A 26236-nucleotide genomic window follows, 5' to 3' on the forward strand; every position below is an offset into this window, starting at 1 on the left:
GGGGGGACTGCCGCACCGCGAGTCGGGCTCCCCGCGCCCCCTCGGTGGCGGCTCCCACCTGCGGCCCCCGCGCAGGTACCGCGCTGCTCGCACAGGCGGCCCAACAGAGCTCGGCTGAACAGCGACATCCAGTAGAATGCCGCTCATAGTGTTATATCACCCCACAGCATAACGATCCCTTTACCTTTAGGAGGAACCTTCGTGTCTGTGCAGAGGTCGCTAGTGTTTGCGCAGCATTTTACAAATAATGATCAGTTACAAATCATGGTCAGTCGCATCAATAAAAACCCCTCACTTCTGTAAGCGTACTCTCACCTGTAAAGGACGCCTCCATGTGGGTTAAAAGCCCTCTCCCACTTAAAAAAAAAAAATCTGTATAAGGACACAGCTTCTAGACACAAACCTCCCTATGTGCATAGACCACTCCAGAATGTACACCTGCCATGTCTGCAGTAAGGACCCCTGGCACGTGCAGAAGGGTTCTTCCCACTCCAAGAAGAACTTGCTCATCTATCTGGGGGACCCCCTCCCATCTTTATAAGGATGCCTCCCATGTGTTAAAGAACATCTCTAAACTGATTAAGAAAGACTTCAATGTATACAAGGATCCACCTGCCCTTGTCATTCACTTTACGGTTTACAAAGTGTTTTTCCAGCCGCTACCTCTGCTGAGTCTCACAGGAACCCACTGATACTGCACTGGTAGTGGAGGAAGTAGAGGGGACCTGGCTGTTCCAGCGTCACCACCCGGCCAGTCACTGCTGAAGTTCAAACTAAGGTCCCCAGGAATCTGCCCCAGGGGTTCCCCCACCCCTGTGGAGCTGGGCCAGACTTCGCCACCTGGCGTCCCCACACATGGCCTCCCTTGGGGGGGGGTGTGATGGGCAGGGGGGAGAAAGGGGAGACAGTGCTCCGCCCATCTCATCCCAATATTTTGCTCCCGATTGGTGAGAAAGGGCTGGGGGTAGTTGCCCATCTCATTACTAGGGAGAAAAATAATGGTGGTAGTGATGGTCCTAGGGATAATGATGGTCATGACAATGATGAAGATTATGGTGCTGTGGATGGTGACAATGGTATGATGAAGGTGATGATGAGGGTGGTGATGAGAGTGATTATGTCGACGGTGTGGATGAGGAGGAGGAGGATGAAGGTGATGATGGTGACGACAGGGATTATGTTGATGAATGGGAGATCTGAGATGCTGTCTGTTAGAGATTTGTTCTCCTTGACCTCCTGCCATTGTTTCCTGGGTCTGCTTCTCCTGGGGAAGACGAATGGCTATTCCAGGGTGGTCCCTGAGCATTTCCAGGGTTCTTGGCTGAATACCGTTTCAATACCATCCCAAACTCTATAGGTGTTAATTCAGGGCTTGGGTGCGTTAGGACCCCCACCCCCAGCGTGGGGGAGGGCTCAGAGCACAGGTTGTTGCTATTGATATTTTGTTTCAGGCAATTCTTGCCATGTGGGGAGAGGGACACAGCATCGCCAGATGTTCCAAATTTCCAAGAGACGACAGAAATCTGGATATTTTTAAAAGCAAAATCCCTCAGCTTTTAAATGTTAAAGCTAATTCAAATACAAAAAAAATACTGTGTGGGCCAAATAAAACCTGTCCGTGGGTTGGTGCTGGCTGTTTTGTAAGCTCGGGTCTAGCCAGACGCTGAGCAGCACTGCCGTGGAAGGGGCAAGCAGAGGGAAATGGGCCCACAAAGAAGCTGAGAAGGAGCAGCCCAGAGAGGCAGGAAGGAAGCCAGAGAGAGGCAGCAATGCCACCTCTTCCAGGAAGGCCTCCTGACCAGCCCCTCTTGACAAAAGACAAGGGCAGGTCCCAGCTAAAGAACTCACATGTGCTCCCCATGACGTAAATTCTGGGAGACTCATCAGTTTCACGAGGTGATTGTGAGTATATACGGTATGAGTCCATTTAGGTGATGTTCAAGAACAGACAAAACTAATCTATGGTGGCAACAGTAATCAAAACAGTGGTTGCTTCTGGGAGGGTGGGGACAGGGCTGACTGGGAAGGGGGCCGAGGGGACTTTCAGGAGTGATGGCATTGTTCTGTATCTTGATAAGGTTTTGGGTGGCACTTGTGGTACACTTAAGATTTGTGCAAATTTTGCATTTCACTGCAAATTTTGCCTCGGGGGGGAAAAAAGAACTCTATTTAATGATATGCATGCTTAAGTATGGGGGGGAATTTAGTGGTGTCTGCAGTTTCCTTTGAAATGGATCAAAAAAGAAATAAGGTGGGTTGACAGGGGGATAGATATGTAATAAAGCAAAATATTAATGGTAGCATTAGGTGGTGGGTGTCTAGGTATTCACTGTAATATTCTTTATTTTTTCCATCTTTATTGAGATATAAGTGATATATAACACTGTGTAGGTTTAAGGTGTACACTAATGATTATATATGTATATGTATATGTGTGTGTGTATATATATATATATATATATATGCTATATCTATATATCTATATCCATACACACACAACATACATATATACCTTTTCATGTACCTGTTTGCCATCTGAATATCTTCTTCGGAAACTTGTCTGTTCAGGTCCTTTGACCATTTTATAATTAGATTATTTGTTTTTTTTCACTGTAACATTCTTTCAACTTTTTTGTCTGTTTGAAATTTTTCATACTAAAATGTTGAGAAAAAAAAGAGACAGGCCTATAATTAGAGCAACACGATAAAGTAGTATTGGATTATAACCCAAATAAGAAATAAATGGGTGGGAATGTAAATTGATACAGCCACTATGGAGAACAGTATGGAAGTTCCTTAAAAAACTAAAAATAGAACTACCATATGACCCAGCAGTTGTACTGCTGGGCATATATCCTGAGAAAACCATAATTCAAAAAGAGACCTGTACCACAATGTTCATTGCAGCACTATTTACAATAGCCAGGACATGGAAGCAACCTAAGTGTCCATTGACAGATGAATGGATAAAGAAGATGTGGCACATATATACACTGGAATATTACTCAGCCATAAAAAGAAATGAAATTGAGTTATTTGTAGTGAGGTGGATGGACCTAGAGTCTGTCATACAGAGTGAAGTAAGTCAGAAAGAGAAAAACAAATACCATATGCTAACACATATATATGGAATCTAAAAAAAAAAAATGGTTCTGAAGAACCTAGGGACCGGACAGGAATAAAGATGCAGACGTAGAGAATGAACTTGAGGACACGGGGAGGGGGAAGGGTAAGCTGGGACGAAGTGAGAGAGTGGCATGGACATATATACACTACCAAATGTAAAATAGATAGCTAGTGGGAAGCAGCCGCATAGCACAAGGAGATGGGCTAGGTGCTTTGTGACCACATAGAGGGGTGGGATAGGGAGGGTGGGAGGGAGACGCAAGAGGGAGGAGATATGGGGATATATGCATACGTATAGCTGATTCACTTTGTTATACAGCAGAAACTCACACAACATTGTAAAGCAATTATACTCCAATAAAGATGTTAAAAAAAAGAGAAATGACCATGAGTCCAGAATGATATGAATAATTGAGTGAATAAAGTGAGAGATGGGAGGGAAGAGACAAATTTCCCATGCAGAAGAATTCCAGATAATTTATGTAGCTACTCTGCCCTCAAGGGTAGAGCATAACTCCCTACTCCCTAAGTGTGGGCTGAGCACAATGACATCCTTCTAAAGGGAACAGCACAAAAACGAGGGAAAAAGAGTAACTTTGTAGTCAAGAAACCCGACAAGCCCTGCCTCAGCCAGGAGTTCAAGGTCAGCATCAAAGTCATGTTGCTAGTCGGTACCCTTGATGTGATGTGAGGAAAATGATATTTTACTTCTGTGGTTTGCTTCCCCTAAACCCAGGACCTCAGTCTAATCATGAGAAAAATATCAGTCAAACCCCAAGGTAGGCACATTCTACAAAATACCTGACCAGTCCTCTTCAACACTGCCAGGTTCATCCAAAACAAGGAAAGGCTGAGAAACCGTCAGAGCCAAGGCTAGCCTCAGGAGCTTAAATGTCCTGTGGTCTCCCAGATGGGGTTCTGGAACAGAAGAAGGACACAGGTAAAAACCAAGGAGCTCCAAATAAAATATGGGCTGTAGTTAACAACAGGGCATCAATCTAGGTTCATTAGTTGTGACGAAGGCACCAGAGCAATCTAAGATGTTAGCAGCAGGGGAAATGGGGCCAAGGGTGTATAGGAACTCTCTGTACCATCCTTGCAACTTTTCTGTAAATGTGAAACTATTCTAAAATAAAAATTTTATTTAGAAAAAAGCAATCCATTTTTTTTAAATGATAAAGAGTAAAAAAAAAAAAAAAAAGTCTAGGCTCACGGGTGCGAACAGGAGACAGCTTCATTCTTTCTCACCCTGCCTTCACACTCCATCTGTCTGAGCCCCCTTTCCCTCCTCCGTGGCTATATCAGGAGCAGATCTTCTAGATTTTCTTGCCATCTGGGGGTTTTCCAACTGTCCCAATTTCAGGGGGTCAACAGTCCAGCCTAACTTAATATCAAAACATCCATCTGGCATCCAGCGCAGTCACTCCCCGTTTCCAGGCGGAGGCTTGACCTAAGACCCCACAGACCAAGGGAGGGGGTGACCCATGGTTGGCTTGCCCGCTCACCTTGCTCTCTTTGGCCAGTCTCTGAGATAGACACTCCTTTCTTTCTTCTCCTTCCCAAGCTGTGCCAGTTTGATGGCTCTTTGTCTCATGGGAATCCTTGGGAAGCCGCCCCCCCTTCCTCCTTCCCTCAAGTCCACCAAGAATTCCTGCTTCCCTTCTTCAGCAGCAAATTACTGTGATACCCAAGACCGCCAGGAACATACCTGCAGTTGAACAAGCTGGGTTTAGTACTCATCACAGTGAGAGAGAACACACATCCTGGGGTGAGAGGTAACACAGACCAAGCAACAGGGTGCTACGGGCTGCACTGGGTCCCCCTAAATCCATATGTTGACATTCCCACCCCCAGTGGCTCAGATGTGACTATGTTTGGAGATGGGGCCTTTGACAAGGTTATTAAGTTAACATGAGGTTATTAGGGGGAGTCCCAATCAAATATGACTGCTGCCCTCATAAGAAGAGGAGATCAGACATGACAGACATGACAGAAGGACAACCACGTGAGGACACAGCAAGAAAGCAACCATCTACAGGCCAAGGAGAGAAGTTTCAGAAGAAACCAAACCTGCCGACACCTTGATCTCGGACTTCCAGCCTCCAGGACTGCAAGAAAATAAATTTCTGTTGTTGACACCCCCCAGTCTGTGGTGCTTTGTCGTGGCAGCCTGAGAAAGTGACACAGAGGGTGTTAGAAAGATGCTATAATTGGCTTTAGATTCATTGGGTCATTTTGAGCAGGGTCAAAGGAAGAGAGCTTGCTCTGGATTTGGGTGCTGTCAGGGAGCAGGGGCAACTCTGTGGTTGGGTGTCTCAAGAAATCTTACCTACAAACAGCTCATACAACTCAATATATAAAAAAAAAAAAAACCAGTCAAAAAATGGGCAAAAGATCTAAATAGACATTCCTCCAAAGAAGACATACGGATGGCCAACAGGCGCATGAAAAGATGCTCAACATCGCTAATTATAAGAGAATGCAAATCAAAACCACAACGAGGTTTCACCTCACACCAGTTAGAATGGCCATCATCAAAAAGTCTACAAACAATAAATGCTGGAGAGGGTGTGGAGAAAAGGGAACCCTCCTGCACTGTTAGTGGGAATGTAAATTGGTGCAGCCACTATGGAGAACAGTATGGAAGTTCCTCAAAAAACTAAAAATAGAGTTGCTGTATGATCCGGCAATCCCACTCCTGGGCATATATCCAGAAAAGATGACAACCCTAAGTTGAAAATATACCTGCACTCCAGTGTTCATAGCAGCACTATTTACAATAGCCAAGATGTGGAAACAACCCAAGTGCCCATCAACAGAGGATTGGTTTAAGAAGATGTGGTATATACATATAAAAGAATATTACTCAGCCATAAACAAATAATGAAATAATGCCATTTGCAGCAACATGGATGGACCTAGAGATTATCATACTAAGTGAAGTAGTCAGACAGAGAAATATTACATGATATCACTTATATGTGGAATCTAAAAAATAATACAAATGAATCTATATACAAGACAGAGACAGACTCACAGACATAGAAAACAAACTTATGGTGACCAACGTAGAAAGAGAGGGGCAGGGAGGGATAAGTTAGGACTACGGGATTAACAGATACAAACTACTATACATAAAATAGATAAGGAACAAGGATTTACTGTATAGCGCAGGGAACTATAGTCATTATCTTATAATAACCTATAACGGAAAATAATCTCAATAAATATATATAACTGAATCACTTTGCTGTACACCTGAAACTAACACAATATTGTAAATCAACTATACTTCAATTTTTAAAAATTGACATTAAGAAAAAAAGAAATCTTTTCTACAGGAGGGCGCATGAAAGCGATAAAGTGGTACCAGGCAAAGAAACAAGTCATCATCTATGGCGAGAGTGGGTGTTTTGCGGTTGCGCAGTGATATTGACAGAAGCGGATGTTACGTAAGATTGTTTGCATCCTGCGGCGGACCGTCCTGACGTGGCAGTGAGCATTACATCCATTCCGCGTGTCCTTTCCCACCAGGTACTGGCACTTATCTCCCTGGTGGGCATGATTGCTTCTGGCCGTTGCAGTATTTACAGAGATGACGGGCATCCCTTATTTCCAGGCGTGGCCTGTCTCTCCCACCGCCCCCCCACCCACCCCACAGCAGGGTCCTGCGTGGGATGCAGGGTCCGCCCGTCCAGGAACGCCTGCAGCAGATCTTAACATGAGGGGAAAGTAGCTTGGATCACGCCAGACTCTGCAGTGGGAGTTTACCTATCACGGTACCACCTGAAGTCACCCCCACCTCTGTGCTGCACTCGCTCAGCCCTTGTCCTACCGTGACCCTCCTGGCCCCTGCTCTTCTTCAGGATACGCGCCCCACCCCCCGGGGCCTTCTCTCCCTCTGGCAGTCCTCTGGGGTGGTCTCAGTGCCAGGCAAACCTGCTTCTGCTGTGCGTGCTGGGTGTGCCAGTGGCGGAGGTTCCCCCCAGCTGCTCAGCTTCACCTCCCCGCACCCCAGCCCCGTAGCCCCAAATTCAGGGGATCCTGTCCTGTTCCACCATGCTCCAGCTCTGTCCCATGGAGGTTCTGAGATGGCTTAAAATAACAGACTTCATTATTATTCAAGCACGGTGAGGCCAAAGGATCGGGAGGCTACTGTCTCAGCAAGATGGTTTGCCATACTCACAGGTTCCAAGGGCAGGGGGCACTGTCTCTTCCTGGCTTGCAGTTGACCGCCCTTCTAGCTGTGTCCTCACGTGGGAGACAGCGAGGGAGACAGAGAGTCAGAGACACAGACACAGGGTGGGGGGCACTCTGGTGTGCTTTCCTCTTCCTGCCAGGTCACTAATCCCCACCATGAGGGCCGCACCCTCATGACTTAATCACCTCCCAAAGGTCCCACCTCCTAATACAGTGGTATATTGGGAGTTGGGGCTTCAACATGTGATTTGGGGGTTGGGGGGTGGGAGCATATTCAGTCCACAGCACCCTACAAGAAGGGAATGCCCGCTCTATTCTGCAAAGTAAGTCTGCAAGGACCCCACCCTCTTATGAGTCCCTTACCTCAAGACGGGTGATGGGGTAATTGTGCCACTCTGGACCTCTGTATGTCTGAAGCTTCTCTTTGGAACAGGCAGACATTTATCACCTATGCACTTTCCCACTGGGACCTCAATCAAAGGGCAGAGATGGGGGAAATTCCCTTTAAAAAAAAAAACCCAGCTTTATTGAGGTATAAGTGATATACACAGAACTGCACATATTTAATGTATACTATTTGATGACTTTGGACAAATGCAAACACTGTGATACCATCACCACAATCAAGGAAACTGATGTTTTCAACACCTCCCAGGCTTTTCTTATTTCCGCTTTTAACATCCTTTTATGCTCTCCTTTGAGAAGGTTCTTTTTTTTTTTAATTTTTAAAATTATTTATTTATTTTTGGCCAAACCGCGAGGCATGCGGGATCTTAGTTCCCTGACCAGGGATCGAACCCGGGCCCCCTGCAGTGGAAGCACAGAGTCTTAACCACTGGACCGCCAGGGAAGTCCCAAGAAGGTTTGTGCACCTTCACAAAAAAACAACTCTCTAGCTCTCCGTAACTTTACAAGTAGGTTGGGTTTTTGCTTGTTTTTAAAAACATTTTTAGTTAAAAAATGTAAAATTACGGTAAAAGACGCAACATACAACTTACCATCTCAGCTCTCATTAAGTGTACAGTTCAGTAGTGTTAGGTACATTTGCAGTGTTGTGCAAACATCACCACCATCCATCTCCAGAACTATTTCATCTTCTAGAACTGAAACTCTATGCCCATTAAATGATAACTCAATAACTCCCCATTCCCCAACCCCAGCCCCTGGTAAGCACCATTCTACTCCCTGTGTCTGTGAATTTGGTTACTCTAGATACTGAATACAAGTGAAATCATACGGTATTCGTCTTTTTGTGTCTGGCTCATTCCACTAAGTATGGTGTCCTCAAAGGTTCATCCATGTTGTAGCGTGTGTCAATTTCCTTCCTTTTTCAGGCTGAGTAGTATTCCATTGTATGTATATACCTCATTTTGCTTATCTATTCATCCTTTGATGGGCATTTATGTTGCTTACACCTCTCGGCTATTGTGAATAATGCTGCTGTAAACATGGGTAGACAAATTCTGTTTGAGACTGCCTTCAATTCTTTTGGGCTGTTGAAAAACAAAGTTCAGCTGAGTAAAATTTAAAGATCTTATTGGCTTATGCAACAATTCATGAGTCGGGCAGCAGCCAGTGTAAGCAGAGAGAAAGGAGCTCTGAGAAGCTGTACAAAATGCGAGTCATTTATAGGCAGAAGGGAGCAGCAGTGAGGAAGTTACACTGGGCAAAAAAGTGGGTTGGTTACCACCAGGTTGCTTTCCTTTAGGGGATGGCAGGGTCTATCAGGCAGGTTACCTAATCAGGGCTGATAAGGTGATTCCTGATTGACTGGTTTAAGATTCCATTTCTGGGAGAGCAGAAACTGTAATGAAGTCTTTATATATATATATATATATATATATATATATATATATATAAATTTATTTATTTATTTATTTTTGGCTGCATTGGGTCTTCGTTGCAGTGCATGGGCTTCTCATTGCGGTGGCTTCTCCCGTTGCAGAGCACAGGGTCTAGGTGCGCAGGCTCAGTAGTTGTGGTGCACGGGCTTACTTTGCTCCGTGGTATGTGGGATCTTCCCCGACCAGGGATCGAACCCGTGTCCCCTGCATTGGCAGGCGGATTCTTAACCACTGCGCCCCCAGGGAAGTCCCTGTAATGAAGTCTTATTGGGTGACACGGGGCTTAGCCTAAGTAACTTCATTTTGAGCCTGTTTTGTTTTTAACAGGGTATATACTCAGAAGTAGAGTTGCTGATGCTTGTCTGTTTTTGTTTCTATTTTCTACTTTTTAATTTTACACTGCAGGGGTTTTTTGGTTTTTTTTTTTGGCCGCACTGAGCAGCTTGCAGGATCTTAGCTCCCCCACCAGGGATTGAACCCGCACCCTCGGCAGTGAAAGTGTGGAGTCCTAACCACTGGACCGCCAGAGGGCTCCCTACACTGTTATTTTGAAATAACTTTAGATTTACAGAAGAGTTGTAAAGATGGTACAAAGATGGTACCTACACCCTTCACTTAAGTTCCCTGACGTTAACATCTTACATAAGCAGGGTCCATTGGTCAAAACTAAGAGATCCACATTCACACGTTAAAATTAAATAAACTACTCACTGTATTCTAATTTCCCGTTTTTCCACTAATGTTTCTCCAATCCAGGATCCCACATGACACTGAGTCTCCTCCTGTCTGTGACAGTTCTTCCCTCTTTCCTGGATTTTTATGACCTTGACAGTTTTGAGGAGCCCTCGTCAGGGATTTTGTCCAACCTCCCCAAGTCTGATTTTGTCTGATTTTTTTTTCGGGATGGGACTGAGATTGTGGATTTGGGGGGAGGAATACCAGAGAGGTGAGGTGCCCTTCTTGTCATGCAGGCTGTTTTCCTTGGATGCACTTTCAGTTTCTGGTGGTGGCTCTGGGGACCCCAATGTACAGCACAATCTATATGATGACAAATTGTGAACAGAGATGTGATAGAAAAGGCCTAGCAGCTATGAGTGGGTACAACAAGAGATCTACTTCATTTGGTATGATGGGGAGGTATTCTGGAGGTAGTGATAGAAGATGGTACCTGAAGGATGAGAAGAAGCTGTGGGGAGAGAGCTTCAGGCGGAAATAACAGACTGTGCAAAGGCCCTGAGGCAGGGACAAGCTTAGCATTGGAGGAACAGAGGGAAAACCAATTCGTGTGTGTGTCTGTGTGGTGGGAGGGGCTGGTGTGAGCAAGGGAGGGGGTGTTCTAGAGGATGAGGCCAGGGAGGTGGGCAGGGCCAGCTTGTGCAGGGTCTGAAGTCTAAGAGGGATTTTAGAGCTTATTTTCAGGCAGTGGAAGCCACTGGTGGGGGCGAGGGGGTGCTGGTTTAAGCAAACCTGGGCATGGCACTGTGGCTGTGAATGGAGTTTGGCAGGAAATGGTACGTGGGCCCAGATGCTGGAGGTGTGTTTAGCTCTAGCAGGTGTGACAAAAATTAAACCATTTTATTTATAGCCATGACAGCCACACAGCGATTGGCCACCAGCTAAGAAAAAGGCAGCGTAAGCTACAGGCTCCTGGAATCCCCTCTGAGCCATGCTGGCAGGAAAAGGAGCGTTCAGGGATTTTCGAACTTCTTTTTTCTCTCTTTCCTCTTCTTTCTTTCTTTTGCTCTCACTTTTTCACTCACAGTCTCTTGGGGGGATAGGGGGCAGGGAGTGCAACTCAATTCATGCTTAACAGGAAACCGTGCTCAGAAGCCGAAACAGAGAGAAATGAAAGCAGAGCTGACTTGGTGGAGGAAGGGATAGGAACCTCGATCCCCACAACATGGTCCTTCTCTTTGCCCCGAAGGATGATTTTTAAAAGGAAGTGCTCTGGTGCCAGATGGACATATCACAGATCTGCCGTTTGCCGGCTTTGTGACCCCGTGGCTTGGAATATCCCTCTCCAAAAAAAATGGAGCAAGACATCCTTACCCCATATGGTGCTGCCAATTCATAAATTAATACCTGTCCAAGGGCTTACGTGGTGTGTGGCGCACAGCAAATGCTCAATGGCTGTTATTTCTTTATCGAGAGGAAATTCACATCAAATTAACCATTTAAAAATGCTGGAGAGGGTGTGGAGAAAAGGGAACCCTCCTACACCGTTGGTGGGAATGTAAGCTGGTGCAGCCACTATGGAGAACAGTATGGAGAATTCCTTAAAAAGCTAAAAATAGAATTACCATATGATCCAGCAATCCCACTCTTGGGCATATATCCAGAAAAGATGACAACTCGAATTTGAAAAGATACATGCACCCAATGTTCACAGCAGCACTATTTATAATAGCCAAGACATGGAAGCAACCTAGGCATCCTTTGACAGATGAATGGATAAAGAAGACGTGGTACGTACACGCACACGCACACGCACGCGCGCAATGGAATACTCCTCGGCCATAGAAAAGAACGAAATAATGCAGCAACATGGATGGACCTAGAGATTATCATACTAAGTGAAGTAAGCCAGAGAAAGACAAATATTTTATCACTTATATGTGGAATCTAAGAAATAGTACAAATGAACTTATTTACAAAACAGAAACAGACTCACAGACATAGAAAACAAACTTCTGGTTACCAAAGGGGAAAGGGGAGGGGGAGGGATAAATTAGGAGTTTGAGATGAACAGAAATACACTACTATATATAAAATAGACCAACAAGGACCTACTGTATAGCACAGGAAACTATATTTTGTATCCTGTAATAAACCATAATGGAAAATAATCTGAAAAAGTATATATATGGATATATATATATAATGTCACTTTGCTGTACACCTGAAACTAATAAAACACTGTAAGTCAACTATACTTCAATAAAAAGTTTTGAAAAAAATAAATTAAAAAGTAATTTAAAAATTAATGATTTTAAAGCATGCAATTCAATGACTTTTAGCACATTCACAAAGCAGTGCAAGCATCACTCTATCTAGTTCCAGAACATCTGCTTTCTGTCTCTTTGGATTTGCCTGTTCTGAACATTTCCTAGAAATGGAATCATACGGTGGGTGACCTTCTATGTGTGGCTCTTTCACTCAGAGTCACATTTCGAGGTTCATCCACAGTGTGGAATGTATCGGCTCTTCTTCGCTTTACGGCTGAGTAAGAATCTGGTGAGTGGATGGAACTCATCTTGGTTATCATGTTTCCTTTTACTGTTACAACCGCCACTACTTCTGCTATTTTTATTACAACTGCTGGGAATGTTTGCACAAGAGGATGGAAAACTGCCTGGAGAAGGAAAATGGATGAACTCAGAGGGACACACATGTGGGTTCAAATCCCAAATCCCTCACTGTGTAGGTCTGCAGTCCCATGGAACTCACACCCCTGATCTGGCCTCAGTTTTCTCAGCTGCAAAATGAAGTTAATGATCCCCACTTAAGGTTGTTTTTATTCAATTTTAATTTTTCATTTTAAAAATGTGGTAAAATGTACATAACATTAAATTTCCATTTTAGCCATTTTTAAGTGTGCGGTTCAGTGGCACCAAACACATTCACAGTGTTGTACAGCCATCGCCACCTTCCACAGAACTTTTTCAACTTCTAAAACTGAGACTCTGTTCCTACTAAACACCAATTCCCCATCCCCCCCAGCCCCCAGCCCCTGCACCCACCATTTTTCAGGAACAATGACTGTATTTTACATCTTGATAGTGGTTTGGGTATCTAACTGTCAAAACACAGCTCCTAGTACATTTAAATGTGTCCATTTCATTTCACTGAATGCACATTTTAACACACAACAAAAAAGAAGGAACATGAAGTTTGAACTCTAGGTAATGATGCACTTGCTGAAATATTCAGGGGGAAGCATACTGAAGTCTGCAACTGACTTTATTTATTTTACTTGTTTTATTTATTTTATTTTATTTTTTGGCTGTGTTGGGTCTTCGTGGCTGCGCGTGGGCTTTCTCTAGTTGCAGCGAGCGGGGGCTACTCTTCGTTGTGGTGCGCGGGCTTCTCATTGCGGTGGCTTCTCTTGTTGCAGAGCACCGGGTCTAGAGCGCAGGCTCAGTAGTTGTGGCTCGCGGGCTCTAGAGCGCAGGCTCAGTAGTTGTGGCGCATGGGCTTAGCTGCTCCGTGGCATGTGGGATCCTCCTAGACCAGGGCTCGAACCCGTGTCCCCTGCATTGGCAGACAGATTCTTAACCACTGCGCCACCAGGGAAGTCCTTGCAACTGACTTTTAAAGGTAACCCAGGGGCTTCCCTGGTGGCGCAGTGGCTGAGAATCTGCCTGCCAATGCAGGGGACACGGGTTCGATCCCTGGTACGGGAGGATCCCACATGCCACGGAGCAGCTAAGCCCATGCGCCACAACTACTGAGCCTGCGCTCTAGACCCGGTGCTCTGCAACAAGAGAAGCCACCGCAATGAGAAGCCCGCACCCGGCAACGAAGAGTAGCCCCTGCTCGCCGCAACTAGAGAAAGCCCGCGCGCAGCAACGAAGACCCAATGAAGCCGAAAATTTAAAAAATAAAATAATCTAAAAAAATAATAAAGGCACCCACCCCAAACACCCCAAGTGGGTTGATGGATAGCTACGTGATAAAACAGAGTAGAATGTCAATGGTTGAACCCAGGTAGTGTGTATGTGGGCAGTCACTGTGACATTCTGTCAACTTCTCTGTGTGTCTGAAACATTTTCATAATAAAATGTTGCAGGAAAAACTCAGCCTGTAACAATCATCTCACCCTCAGTCTTGTTAGTCTCTTCAGTTAATAAAAAACCCCTCCGGGCACGTGGCAAAACGTGCGTGGGAAGAGAGGTTTTATTTAAGGAGTCACCAGGATCGGTGGCCACAGCGCTGCAGAGCGCGTGTGTCACTGTCGGATCTCCGAGCTGGGACCCTTCTCTTCTTTGGGAAGAAGCTCCCAGCGGTCCCAGCCTTAGTGGGGAGTCTATTCGGCCTTCCTCTGTGGCAGCTGTCTCCACCGTTTGAGGTAGTATGTTTCTGACACCCGTTCCCACATGTGTTTCTTCCCATACCACCAAGCAATTCTCCGGACACCAGCTGGGTGCCTTACCCGTTCACTCAATGGAAAAGATGCAAAGTATTTACATGGGAAGGGGCTCAGAGCTTTCATACTCTCTTCTCTGAGTGGTACCACCCTCCCCAAATCTCCACATGTTCACCAGCCCGGAAGCTCTCCGTTTAAACCCCTTCCGTTTGGGGTTTTATGGAGGCTTCAATACATAGGCAAGGCTGATTAAATCACGGCCATTGGTGATTGATTCAACCTCCAGCCCCTCTCTCCTCCCTGGAGGTCGGGGTTGGGGGGAGGGTGGTGAGACTGAAAGTTCCAACCCTCTAATCACATGGTTGGTTCCCCTGGCAACCAGCCCCACCCTCAGGTGCTTCCAAAAGTCGCCTCATTAACAAATTCAGGGGAGATTGAAAGGGATTTGTTAGGAATATCAAGACACCTTTATCACTCGTATCACTTAGGAAATTCCAAGGGTTTTAGGAGCTCTGTGACAGAAACAGGGAAAAAGACCAAATTATATTTCTTACTATAAACCACAATATCACAGGTAGACAATGAGCAGGGGTCCTGGGCTCAACCTATCATATAGTCCCACGGGTGGGACTTTTCCTCTTGAGTTAAGGCAAAGATGCTTTGCCTCCTTTGTTTCCTGCCCATTCTCACAGCTTGATTTCTCTAGTCTTCCCTTCCATTCCAAAAGCTACCCAGTATCTTGGTAACAAATTCCTTCTTGGCCAAAACTAACCAGTTATTTTCTGTTGCTTGCAAACTGAGACTGGATTGATACACTACGAATAAGAGTACAATCACTGCTACTTTTACTAACTAACCTTACTCAAGGGTTCAGTATATATAAAATGTTTTCAGGCATTGATCAACATCTTACTCTGCTCTGGCTGCTGTAACAAAGAAGAGGCCAGGTGGCTTATGAGCAACATTTATTTCTCACAGTTCTGGAGGCTGTCCAAGACCAAGGTGCTGCTAGAATTCCATGTCTGGTGAGGGACCATTTTCTCTCTCCACCATGTGAGGAAACCAGGACCCTCACCAGAATTCAACCACGCTGTCACCCAGATCTCAGACTTCCCAGCCTCCAAAACTGTGAGCAATAAATGTTTGTTATTGCACGCTATATAGCATTCTGTTAGAGATGCCTGAACAGACTAAAACAGGACAGATGGCTCTTTGCTGTGGGGCTGTCCTGCACTGCCCTGCACATTGCAGGATGCCTGGAAGCAACCCTGGCCTCCATTCACTAGATGCCATGGCATCACTCCCCAGTTGTGACAATCAAAAACATCTCCAGCATTTCCTGATGTCTGTGCTTGGGACCCTTCTCTTATTACTGTAGATTCCTTGAGTCTGTGGTAATTATCCAGCAGATTCCAGGGACTCTAATTACCCAGCTGGTGGTTCCTAAGACTATACCATGATCCCCTAGGTGCTTCTAGCTACTCTACATACTTCAGTGACTGTACATAATTATGCGCCAATTCCTAGAACCCTGCTATAATTAGCTGGCCTTTTATAGAAATCCAATCATAATTACCCAGACAATTTATTTTATTTACTAAGTAGAGTGCCATTGAAGCTTCTAGTATTTAAGCCCCTCTTCTGGGTACCAGGGACATAGATGGAACTCTGAATCTATACTGTGTATTGCCTGTCTCCCTCTGCAAGAATACAATATCCTCAAGGCCAGGGATTTTTGTTTTGTTTACTGATGGACCTCAAGAACCTCAAACAGTGTCTGGCACGCAGTAGAGGATCAGCAAATGCTTACTGAATGAAGAAATGAATTTGTAGGATAAAAAAACATTTTTCCGGGACTTTCCTGGTGGCACAGTGGTTAAGAATCCGCCTGCCAATTCAGGGGACAGGGGTTTGATCCTTGGTCCGAGAAGATCCCACATGTCGTGGAGCAACTAAGCCCGAGCGCCACAACTACTGAGCTTGCGCTCTAGAGCCCGTGACCTACAACTACTGAGCCCACGTGCCACAACTACTGAAGCCCGTGTGCCACAACTACTGAAGCCCGTGCACCTAGAGCCCGTGCTCCGCAACAAGAGAAGCCACCGCAAGGAGAAGCCCCCACACCGCAACGAAGAGTAGCCCCCACTCACCGCAACTAGAGAAAGCCCACGCGCAGCAACGAAGACCCAACGCAGCCTAAATAAACATTTTTCCTTCAACCTGGAAGGGGATTTCTCCACTGCGGCCACAAGAGGGAGCCCAAGATACAAGTTAATTCTTTGCAGCCCCGGGTGGGCGGTCTCTGCCCATCAGCCTCCAGGACCAGGGCCAAGTGACCGCCCTCCCCGCCCCCCAGCTCTCCCCAACCCCTCCCCACATCCTTTCTCCTTGGGGAGCCTCCACCTCCCCATGTGTACTGGGAGATGAAAATGCCTGGAATGAGCTGGCATTTTGAAGAGCAGAACGGACAGAAAATGCATGAACTTGAAGGAGCTTTAAAACCATTACTACCTGGGTCGAAACTCATCAAATAATATACATTAAACATGTGCAGGGCTTCCCTGGTGACGCAGTGGTTGAGAATCTGCCTGCCAACGCAGGGGACACGGGTTCGAGCCCTGGTCTGGGAAGATCCCACATGCCACAGAGCAACTGGGCCCGTGAGCCACAATTACTGAGCCTGTGCGTCTGGAGCCTGTGCTCCGCGACAAGAGAGGCCTGCGCACCGCGATGAAGAGTGGCCCCCGCTCGCCGCGACTAGAGAAAGACCTCACACAGAAACAAAGACCCAACACAGACAAAAATAAATAAATTAATTAGTTTAATAAATAAATAAATAAATTTATTTAAAAAAAAACATGTGCAGGTTTCTAAAAATATATATCAATTACACCTCAATAAATCTGTTAATAAAGAAATAAAATTTAAAATTACACCGAACTATGTCGGGGAGGGGGAAATTTCCCCTGCACCCCTGTTGACTTATTGTGTCTGGACTAATAATAAAGTAGACACAAGGCAGACTAACAGGAGAAAAACAAATTTTAATTAGTCCGCACAGAGGACTCATAGAAATAGGACCTAAGAAAGTGGCTAAAGCCGGCAGCTTTTACACTTTTTAGACAAAGAATAAATTGGTGAGGAATTGACAGCACAAAGAAACTTAGGCTTTGGATGTTTAGTTGGTGAAGAATCTAAAGAGTTGGGGCTTGGCTAGTAAATTAGTAAAGCAGCAAGGTTTGTTTCTACAGGCTTTTTGGCTCCAAATTCCCTGTCTCTGAGGATAAGGGTGTCCTTCTACCTCCAGATGCAGGAAGCGTACCTCTCGTATAAGAGACGCTTTCAGGGAGACACAGGTCAGAGTGTCCTTCTCACATCAGCTGCTCCTCAAGCAACTTCAACACAAAATAAACAACATGTCTGTGGTGGCATATTTTGGGGAGGCCCGCCCTAGCCTCAACAGCAACAGTGCAAATCCACAGCAGTGCAAATCCATGAGGCTGGCACAAGAAACCTGAACATCCCAATACAATCCACAAAATACGAATAATCAAAGGAACCGACAACAATGCCATCTCCCAAGGCAGTAACGTGCTTTAGAAAAATCTTACCGGGCTTCCCTGGGGGCGCAGTGGTTAACAATCCGCCTGCCAACGCAGGGGACACGCGTTCGAGTCCTGGTCCGGGAAGATCCCACATGCCGCGGAGCAACTAAGCCCGCGCGCCACAACTACCGAGCCTGCGCTCTAGCGCCCGTGAGCCACAGCTACTGAGCCCGCGTGCTGCAACTATTGAAGCCTGAGCACCTACAGCCCGTGCTCTGCAACAAGAGAAGCCACCGCAATGAGAAGCCCATGCACCGCAACGAAGAGTAGCCCCCAATCGCCGCAACTAGAGAAAGCCCGCACGCAGCAACAAAGACCCAAAAATAAAAAATAAATAAATTTATTTAAAAAACGCAACTTACTGACCATATACTTCCTTGTTCCTAGAGAAGGAAACATGCTCATAAAGGTTATCATGCAGCAGCGTCATTGTGTCCGAGTATCAGTGAATATGAAAGCAGGATGAGTTCCACTAAAAATCAAAGCAGAAATAGGAGATGACTACAGTTAACCAACGTCATAAGGATGGGGCCCTGATCCAACAGGACTTGTATCCTTACAAGAGGAGGAAGAGACACCAGATAGCTATCTTTCTCCGTGTGCGGGCACAGAGGGAAGACCACATGAAGACACAGGTAGAAGACAGCTGGCTGTCTGCAAGCCAAGGAGAGAAGCCTCGGGAGAAAGCAATCTTGCCCACACCTTGATTTCAGGCTCCAGGACTATAAGACAATAGATTCCTTTTGTTTAAGCCACCCAATCTGCAGCGGTCCTAGCAGACTAATATAGGACGTAAAGATCAAAGATCAGTGCAAATGCCAGCTCTGCTTTCAGCTCTCAGGGTTGTAGTAATATCCTATGGTTGTTGTAACAAATGACCACAGCCTTTGTGGCTCAGAAAAACACAAATGTATTAACTTACATCTCTTGAGGCAAGAAGTCTAACATGGGTCTCACTGGGCAGGCCTTCATTCCTTCTGGAGGCTCCTGCGGAGAATCTGTTCCCGTGCCTTTTCCAGCCTCTAGAGACGCCTGTATTCCTTGGCTCGTGACCCCGTCCTTCATCTTCAAGTCTCCCCCTGACTCTCCTGCCTCCTTCTTTTAATAAGTATCCTCGTGATTACCTGGAACCCACCTTGGTTAATCTAGGCTCACCTCCCCACCTCAGGATCAGCTGAGTAGCAACCTTGATTCTACCTGCAACTTTAATAGCCTCTTGCACGTAATGGAACATATTTACAAGCTCTGGGACTTTGGAAGTGGACATCTTTGTGGGGGGAGCATTTTTCCGTGTACCACAATCTGTAAGAGGTCCCATCACCCACAACAGCTGCTGTGTGACCTTGTGAAGGTGACATCTCCCCTCTGGGCTCTCATTTCTTCCTCCGACCTGGACAATAATCCTTTCCGTTGTGTCAGGCGATTCTGAGCAATTGACGGGAGTAAAACATGTCACGGACCTAGTGCAGACCTGGAAATCACTTAACAAATGCTAACTATCCTTGTTATCATTCATGTTAAATATATAAATCGGACACTTGATTACGTTTCCATCACCCTACTTGCAAACGCCCCCACCCCTGCCCAGCATCCGTCAGCCCAAAGCCTCGAGGCACAGCTTCCTTCACTCCTCAAGCATGTGAGCAGTGAAAGACCCAGCTGGCCTGAGTCTGCATGGAATTCCACTCCCCCTTTCCCACTTGAACTGAACTGAACTGAACTGGGATCTTGGAGAAAGGTCTGAGTGGCATGAAATGATAATGTTCACGAAAGGAACCTGGTCCATCTCCTGGATTCTAGCAACTCTCTGAAACACGGGAGACACAAACTCCCAATGTGCCCACCTCCCTGTGCCTGGTGGGGATCCCGCTACAGGAGTAACCTGGAGGAGAAGCAGAGACCAACCCCTAGTCCACCCCCCAAACCACCGCACCACTTGGAGCCCATCAAAAGGCTGCAGGATGAGTTCAGGAGGGGAGGACTCTTACCCAGGATTTTGATATTTTAAAACAGCCTTTAATGCTGGATAAAAGCCACCTCACGCTCATTAGGATGGCTACTATAAAAGAAAACCAGAAAATAACGAGTGTTGGATGATTCCACTTAGGTGAGGTTCCTAGAATAGTCAGATTCATAGAAATAGAAGGTAGAACGGTGATCGACAGGGGATGGAGGAAGGGGGTTGGGGGTTGGTTGTTTAATGTACAGAGTTTCAGTTTTGCAGGATGAAAATAGTTCTAGAGATGGATGGTGGTGATGGTTGTACAACAATGTAAATGTCCTTAATTCTACTGAACTGGACACTTATAAACGGTTATGATGGTACCTTTTATGTTATGTGTATTTTACCACAATAAGAAAATTGAAAAAAAAAGTGGATAAAAGGAGGCAAAGTCCAGTGGTTCTCTCTGGTGTATAACTGACGGGTAATGCTTGTTCTGTGTGCTGTTCTGTATTTTTTGAATATTCCACAACAGTCGTGAGTTTATCTGGAAATTTTTTTTTTTTGCCAAAGAGAAAACCACAAATGCTGGCTGATTTATTCACTTAAGACACTTAGCAATCACTTTTCTGGGCCTATGTTGCGTTCTGGGGACAGAGAAGAAGCAGCCCTGGAGCTGCTTGTGAATTAGGGTAGGGGACAGATGCGGGAAACGTCCCTCATTATCTAGGCATTCTGCGACGTGGGATCTGACAGGAGGCAGCAGAGGGCGCTGTGGAGGAACAAAAAGGGAACTCCTACTTGAGTGAAAGGTTTGGGGTTGTGTTTGGGAAGGTGATGGGAATGGACACCAGTCTTAGAAGGGATCTTGGTACCTTATCTGTTCTCATTAAGCCTGTGCCCTCAGCGCCTTACAGGTGGCAATTACTTATGTGTTTATTTTTGATTATCAGAGCATCACATACCAGTGGAGAAAAGAAGCACTTTCATGAATGAAATTAAGACCATTAACTGTCCCAATATCCTGGGATAAACCACAATGGAAAAGAATATGAAAAAGAATATATATACGTGTAGAAATGAATCACTTTCTTGTACAGAAGAAATTAACACAACATTGTAAATCAACTCTACTTCAATAAAATAAATTTAAAAATAATAAAAGTACCTGATTGTACAATTTTCAAAATAAATCACAAGGAGAAACCTAGCTATTCCTTCAACAAATGTCTGACATCGAGCAGGTACTCAATAAAGATCTATTGATTAGATGCAAAAAAAGAAGGGAGCATTAATTGTCCATTTGGAAAAATAAAACAATTAGATTCCTAATTTACACCATATGCAAAAATTAACTCCAGTTGGATTGAGAAACTAAATGTGGAAAAGAATCTAGGAAACTCCTCCTCGGTCCTGGATGTTATAAAGTTATTCTTCTATAGTATGTTCTACTTATTTAAACAACACAAAACACTTTTTTAAAAAAATTTATTCATTTTTGGATGCGTTGGGTCTTCGTTGCTGTGCGCAGGGACTTTCTCTAGTTGCAGCGGTGCACGGGCTTCTCATTGCAGTGGCTTCTCTTTTTGAGGAGCCTGGGCTCTAGGCACGTGGGCCTCAGTAGTTGCAGTGCGTGGGCTCAGTAGTTGTGGCTCATGGGCTCTAGAGCGCAGGCTCAGTAGTTGTGGCGCACGGGCTTAGTTGCTCCGCGGCATATGGAATCTTCCTGGACCAGGGCTCGAACCCGTGTCCCCTGCACTGACAGGCAGATTCTTAACCACTGCGGCACCAGGGAAGTCCCATAAATACTGTCTTGACCTTGATTTGATACCTAACAATACACTCTGGGATCTCTCCTTACTGGTACATAGGTTATTTTCAAATACATTTCTCCATCATCTTCTAATTTCCACAGTGGTCGATGAGAAGTCTGATGTGATTCTGAGCTAGGAACAATTACTTTAAAAAATTTACAGAGGAAGAAGCAGAAGCACAAAGAGATTGATTAACTTGCTCAAAGTACAGAACTTATAACTAGCAGAGCCCAGAGTCATATATAGAAATCTAGTCTCTGGAACTGTATTCGATGATAACGCACTATATGCTTCCTTATACTTCCCATATTCTGTATGTATCTATTCATCCATCAGCATTCAAAAACATTTACTGAATATCTACTACGTGCCGGTTACTGTTCTAGATGCAAGGACACAGTGGGAAACACTACCAAAAAAAAAAAAAAAAAAAACCTCTAGAGATTAGAATACCAATACATTCTAGAGGGAGACAGACAGTAAAGAATATTAGTAAGAAAATACATAACAAGGCTAGTGATACATGCTGAAGGAAAAAAAAAACACCAGCAAAAGATAAATATACAATCTGGAGGCGGTGTAGCAGTTTTGGAAAGGATGGTGGTCTGGGAAGGTCTAAGTGAGAAGGAAACATTGGAGCAGGACTAGAGGACAGGATGGGGTGAGGAGCCACGTGCATCTCTGGCGGAAGGACATTCCAGGCAGAGAAAACGGCATGTGCAAAGGTCCTGAGGCAGAAGCATGCCTGGTGTGTTCTAGGCATAGCAAAGATACCCATGTGGCTGAAGCAGAGCCGGTGAAGAGATACAATGACAGAAGATGCAGAGCCCTGTAAATCTGACTGAGATGGCAAGCCCTGGAATGACTCTGAGCAGAGTGATACAAAGTGGCTAGTTTTGGTTGCATTTTATTGCCAAATTGTATTTTATTATCCGCGTGCTTTATTCCATGGAATCCGGCTTGTATTTTGGAGAAAGATCCCGTTGTTTTGTGTTTTTTTTAAATTTTTATTATTTATTTATTTATTTTCTTTTTGGCCGTGCAGCATGTGGGATCCTAGTTCCCCTACCAGGGATCAAACCCGTGCCCCTGCGGTGGAAGCACAGAGTCTTAACTACTGGACGGCCAGGGAAGTTCCCCATCCAACCTTTTTTTTAATTGAGATACAACTGCCATATAATATTGTGTAAGTATGAGGTGAACCACATACTGATTTGATACGTTTATATGGAAGTATGATTGCCATTGTAGCGTTAGCTAACACCTCTGCTGTGTCACATAATTATAATTTCTTCTTGCGGTGGGAACATTCAAGATCTAGTGTCTTAGCAGGTTTAATGTTTAGAATACAGTTTTATTGTCCATAATCACTATACTATGCATTAGATCTCCAGGACTTATCTACTAGTTGCAAGTTTGTATCCTTAAACAACATCTCCCTGTTTCCTCCACCCCTGGTCACCACCATTCCACTCTCTGTTACTATTTCACTTTTTTTAGATTCCACATATAAGTGATATCATATAGTATTTGTCTTTCTCAGTCTTACTCATCTCACCTAATATAATGCCCTCAAGATCCAACCATCGTGTTATGGCAAATAGTAGGACTTCATTTTTTCTGGTGGCTGAGTAGTATTCATATATACACCACATCTTTTTTTTTTTAATAAATGATTTTATTTAATTTTGGTCAAACCACATGGCTTGAGGGATCTTAGTTCCCCGACTAGGGTTTGAACCCGGGCCCTCAGCAGTGAAAGTGCAGAGTCCTAACCACTGGACCGCCAGGGAAGTTCCACACCACATCTTCTTTACCCATTCATCCAGTGATGGACACTTAGGTTGTTTCCATATCTTGTGCATATTGTGAATAATGCTGCAATGAACACAGGAGTGCAGATAACTCTTCGAGATCAAGTTTTTGTTTCCTTTGGATAAATACCCAGAGGTGGGATTGCTGGATCACATGGTAGTTCTATCTTTAGTTTTTGGAGGAACAAGAGATTTGGTTTTCATGAATGTATTGGTGTACTATAGATATGGAAACACTGCCAACCATTTCAGGATTGCTGCCTTCGGTCCTCTTGTGGACATCCCAGTGTGGACACCCAGACATCATTCTTGCACCTCCATCCTGAGGGCTGGTAATTGGGAACTGGTGACGTACACCTCAGACCTTCCCTCTCAAAGGAGACAGACCAGGGTCTTACTTGACAACCTCCTCCCGGCTCTGGAGACTGCGGGTGGACAGGGAGAATCTCTCCCTGTGAAGACCTCCACTACTGCTCTTCTCAGCAAGGCCTCTGCTCAAAGCCAAAGTCCTATTTTATCCCATAATTTCCCGGGAATAATAAAACGTTCCATAGGAATCAGCTTTTGGCTAGCTTTTCTCGGTTGCCTCGTCATCATTCTTGTAAGATCCACCTTTTTCCTTCAACAGATTTTTACTCTCAAGGAAATGACTTCCTAGAATGACAGCCATAATGTTGGCTGGTCATTTTCTCTCATCTAGATCTGCCCAAACTCCAGAACCGAGCTTGGCTGGCATCCCTAGCACTTCGGCAGCCATGGCTGTGTCCGCCCTCCCCTATCTGCCGGGCTTGGCCCCAATTCTGGGAGGGAATTGTTATGTTTAACGGGGTGACACTGCTGCTTGGTTGAGATTAGACCAAAGTGGGGAGGTTAAAAATGAGCAGGGGGAGAAAGACAAATACCATATGATATCACTTATATGTGGAATCTAAAATATGCCACAAATGCACCTATCTAAGAAACAGAAACAGACTCACACACATAGAGAACAGACTTGTGGTTGCCAAGGGGGAGGGGGTGTGGGGGAGACATGGATTGAGAGTTTGGGATTAGCAGATGCAAACTATTGCATATAGAATGGATAAACAAGGTCCTACTGTATAGCCCAGGGAACTACATTCAATATCTTGGGATAAACCATAATGGAAAAGAATATAAAAAAGAATGTTAAAAACCCAAACCAAACCAAACAATAACGAGTCAGCAGGAGCGGTTAGGGGGCTCTTGCAATAATCCAGGTGACAGCTGACGTGGTTCAGACGAGGGTTGTGTTAGCAGAAGTGGTGACATGAGATTGCAATTCTGCAGTTCTCTCTCTCTCTCTTCCTTCTCTCCATCCCTCCCTCTGTCTCTCTCTTCCCCTTAATGGGACTCCAGTTTCGCATATGTTGGACCTTTTTAGCATGTCGCATACTTGTCCCATGCCCTTTATTTTATTAATTGAGGTAACTCATGCCCTCTTCTGAATATTTATTCTTCAGTCTCTCTGTACCTCTGTCTGGATATGTCTCTTGACCTATGTCTCAGGTCACTCTTTCTCTCGTCAGCTGAGTCCAATTTGCTGTTAACCCCATAGTTGAGTTCACAGTTTCAGTAACTACATTTTTCAATTCTAGAATTTGTATTTATCTGTTTTCATATTTTCTAGTTCTCTGTTGAAATTCCCCATCTTGCCATTTATTTGTACATAGTGGTTATAGTAATTTGAAGTCCAATGTGGTCTATTTCTATTACATACTTTTTCCCCCCTCTGGGTTCTTTGGGCTAATCTTAACCACACGATGCCTTACTGCTTTTGATTATGCGCCAATAATTGCGTGTGATGTTTTCGGGGACACTTTGCCACTCTGCATGGTTGTTCTCCTCCAGAGAGGATATATTTTTGCTTCTGGAAGGCAGGTGGACTAGGGACCAGTCCTTTTCACTTTTTAAACCCGGGTTTCTCCCCTTCTGAGGTCTTGCTAATGCCCAGATCACCTTCATCCCAGGATGTGGTCCTTCAGGGCTGTTTATGGGGTACTTCCCCCTGATTGGCCCTTCTGCCTGATGCCCTCAATTTGAAAATATTGTTTAATGAGACGGCCAAAAGTTCCATCCAGCTTTTCAGTCTCTTCTCTGCTGCTTTTACTTTTAGTATCAGCAAACTGTCAATGGAAAACTATCCCCAAGTGATAAATTCCCCTCTCTTGGTTTCCTTCCCCTTTTGCAACTTGGAACCATAAATTCTGTCTGCCTTGGAAGCTCTCCAAGGCTGACAAACAGATGTTCTTTATGCTTTTTCCCTGTTTTTGTTTGTTTTGTTTTATTTTTTGCAGTGGGAAGTGTAATCTAAAACAACATAGTCAGACATTTCTGGGAACCAAACTTCCATCAGCATTTCTCTTCAGCCTAGTTTCCATTCTTGAAACCACGCGTTTTTTAAAAATCCTGACAGATATCATCCTACCCCAAGCAACTCAACGCTTCCCCGGAGGGCAAGAGCTCCTTAAGTGGTCTGTACACACAGTTTTTGTTCTCTTTAATAAATATAAAATGTACATTTATATTATATATTACTGCTAAATATAGTATCACAATAATAGGTGAGAACATAGGGTCTTCCCAGGTTGAAATCCAGCTCCAACACTTATTTGATGCACAGCACTAATCAAATTAGTTGCCCCTCTGAGCCTCATTGTCATCTATAAAACAGATCTACTCCTTTACTGAGGAGTAGATCAGTAAATTCCTTTACTGAGTCTTGTGAGAATTAAGCAAACCATCCATATGAAGGACTCAAAACAGTGACTGGCATATAACAGGTGC

General features: G+C 44.8%; 1 long non-coding RNA gene across 1 annotated transcript; it reads right to left on the reverse strand.

Moving 5' to 3' along the window:
• Positions 1–22: 22 nt before the first annotated feature.
• LOC103013824 (uncharacterized) lies at positions 23–7383 on the reverse strand. The gene is made up of 6 exons (XR_009006031.1): positions 7313–7383; positions 5197–5296; positions 4632–4834; positions 3928–4044; positions 2513–2655; positions 23–315 (listed from the first exon to the last, which is right to left on the reverse strand). It is a non-coding gene; the product is annotated as an uncharacterized LOC103013824 (long non-coding RNA).
• Positions 7384–26236: the final 18853 nt, after the last annotated feature.

Source organism: Balaenoptera acutorostrata, chromosome 19 (assembly GCF_949987535.1).
Source record: "Balaenoptera acutorostrata chromosome 19, mBalAcu1.1, whole genome shotgun sequence".
Lineage (NCBI taxonomy): Eukaryota > Metazoa > Chordata > Mammalia > Artiodactyla > Balaenopteridae > Balaenoptera > Balaenoptera acutorostrata.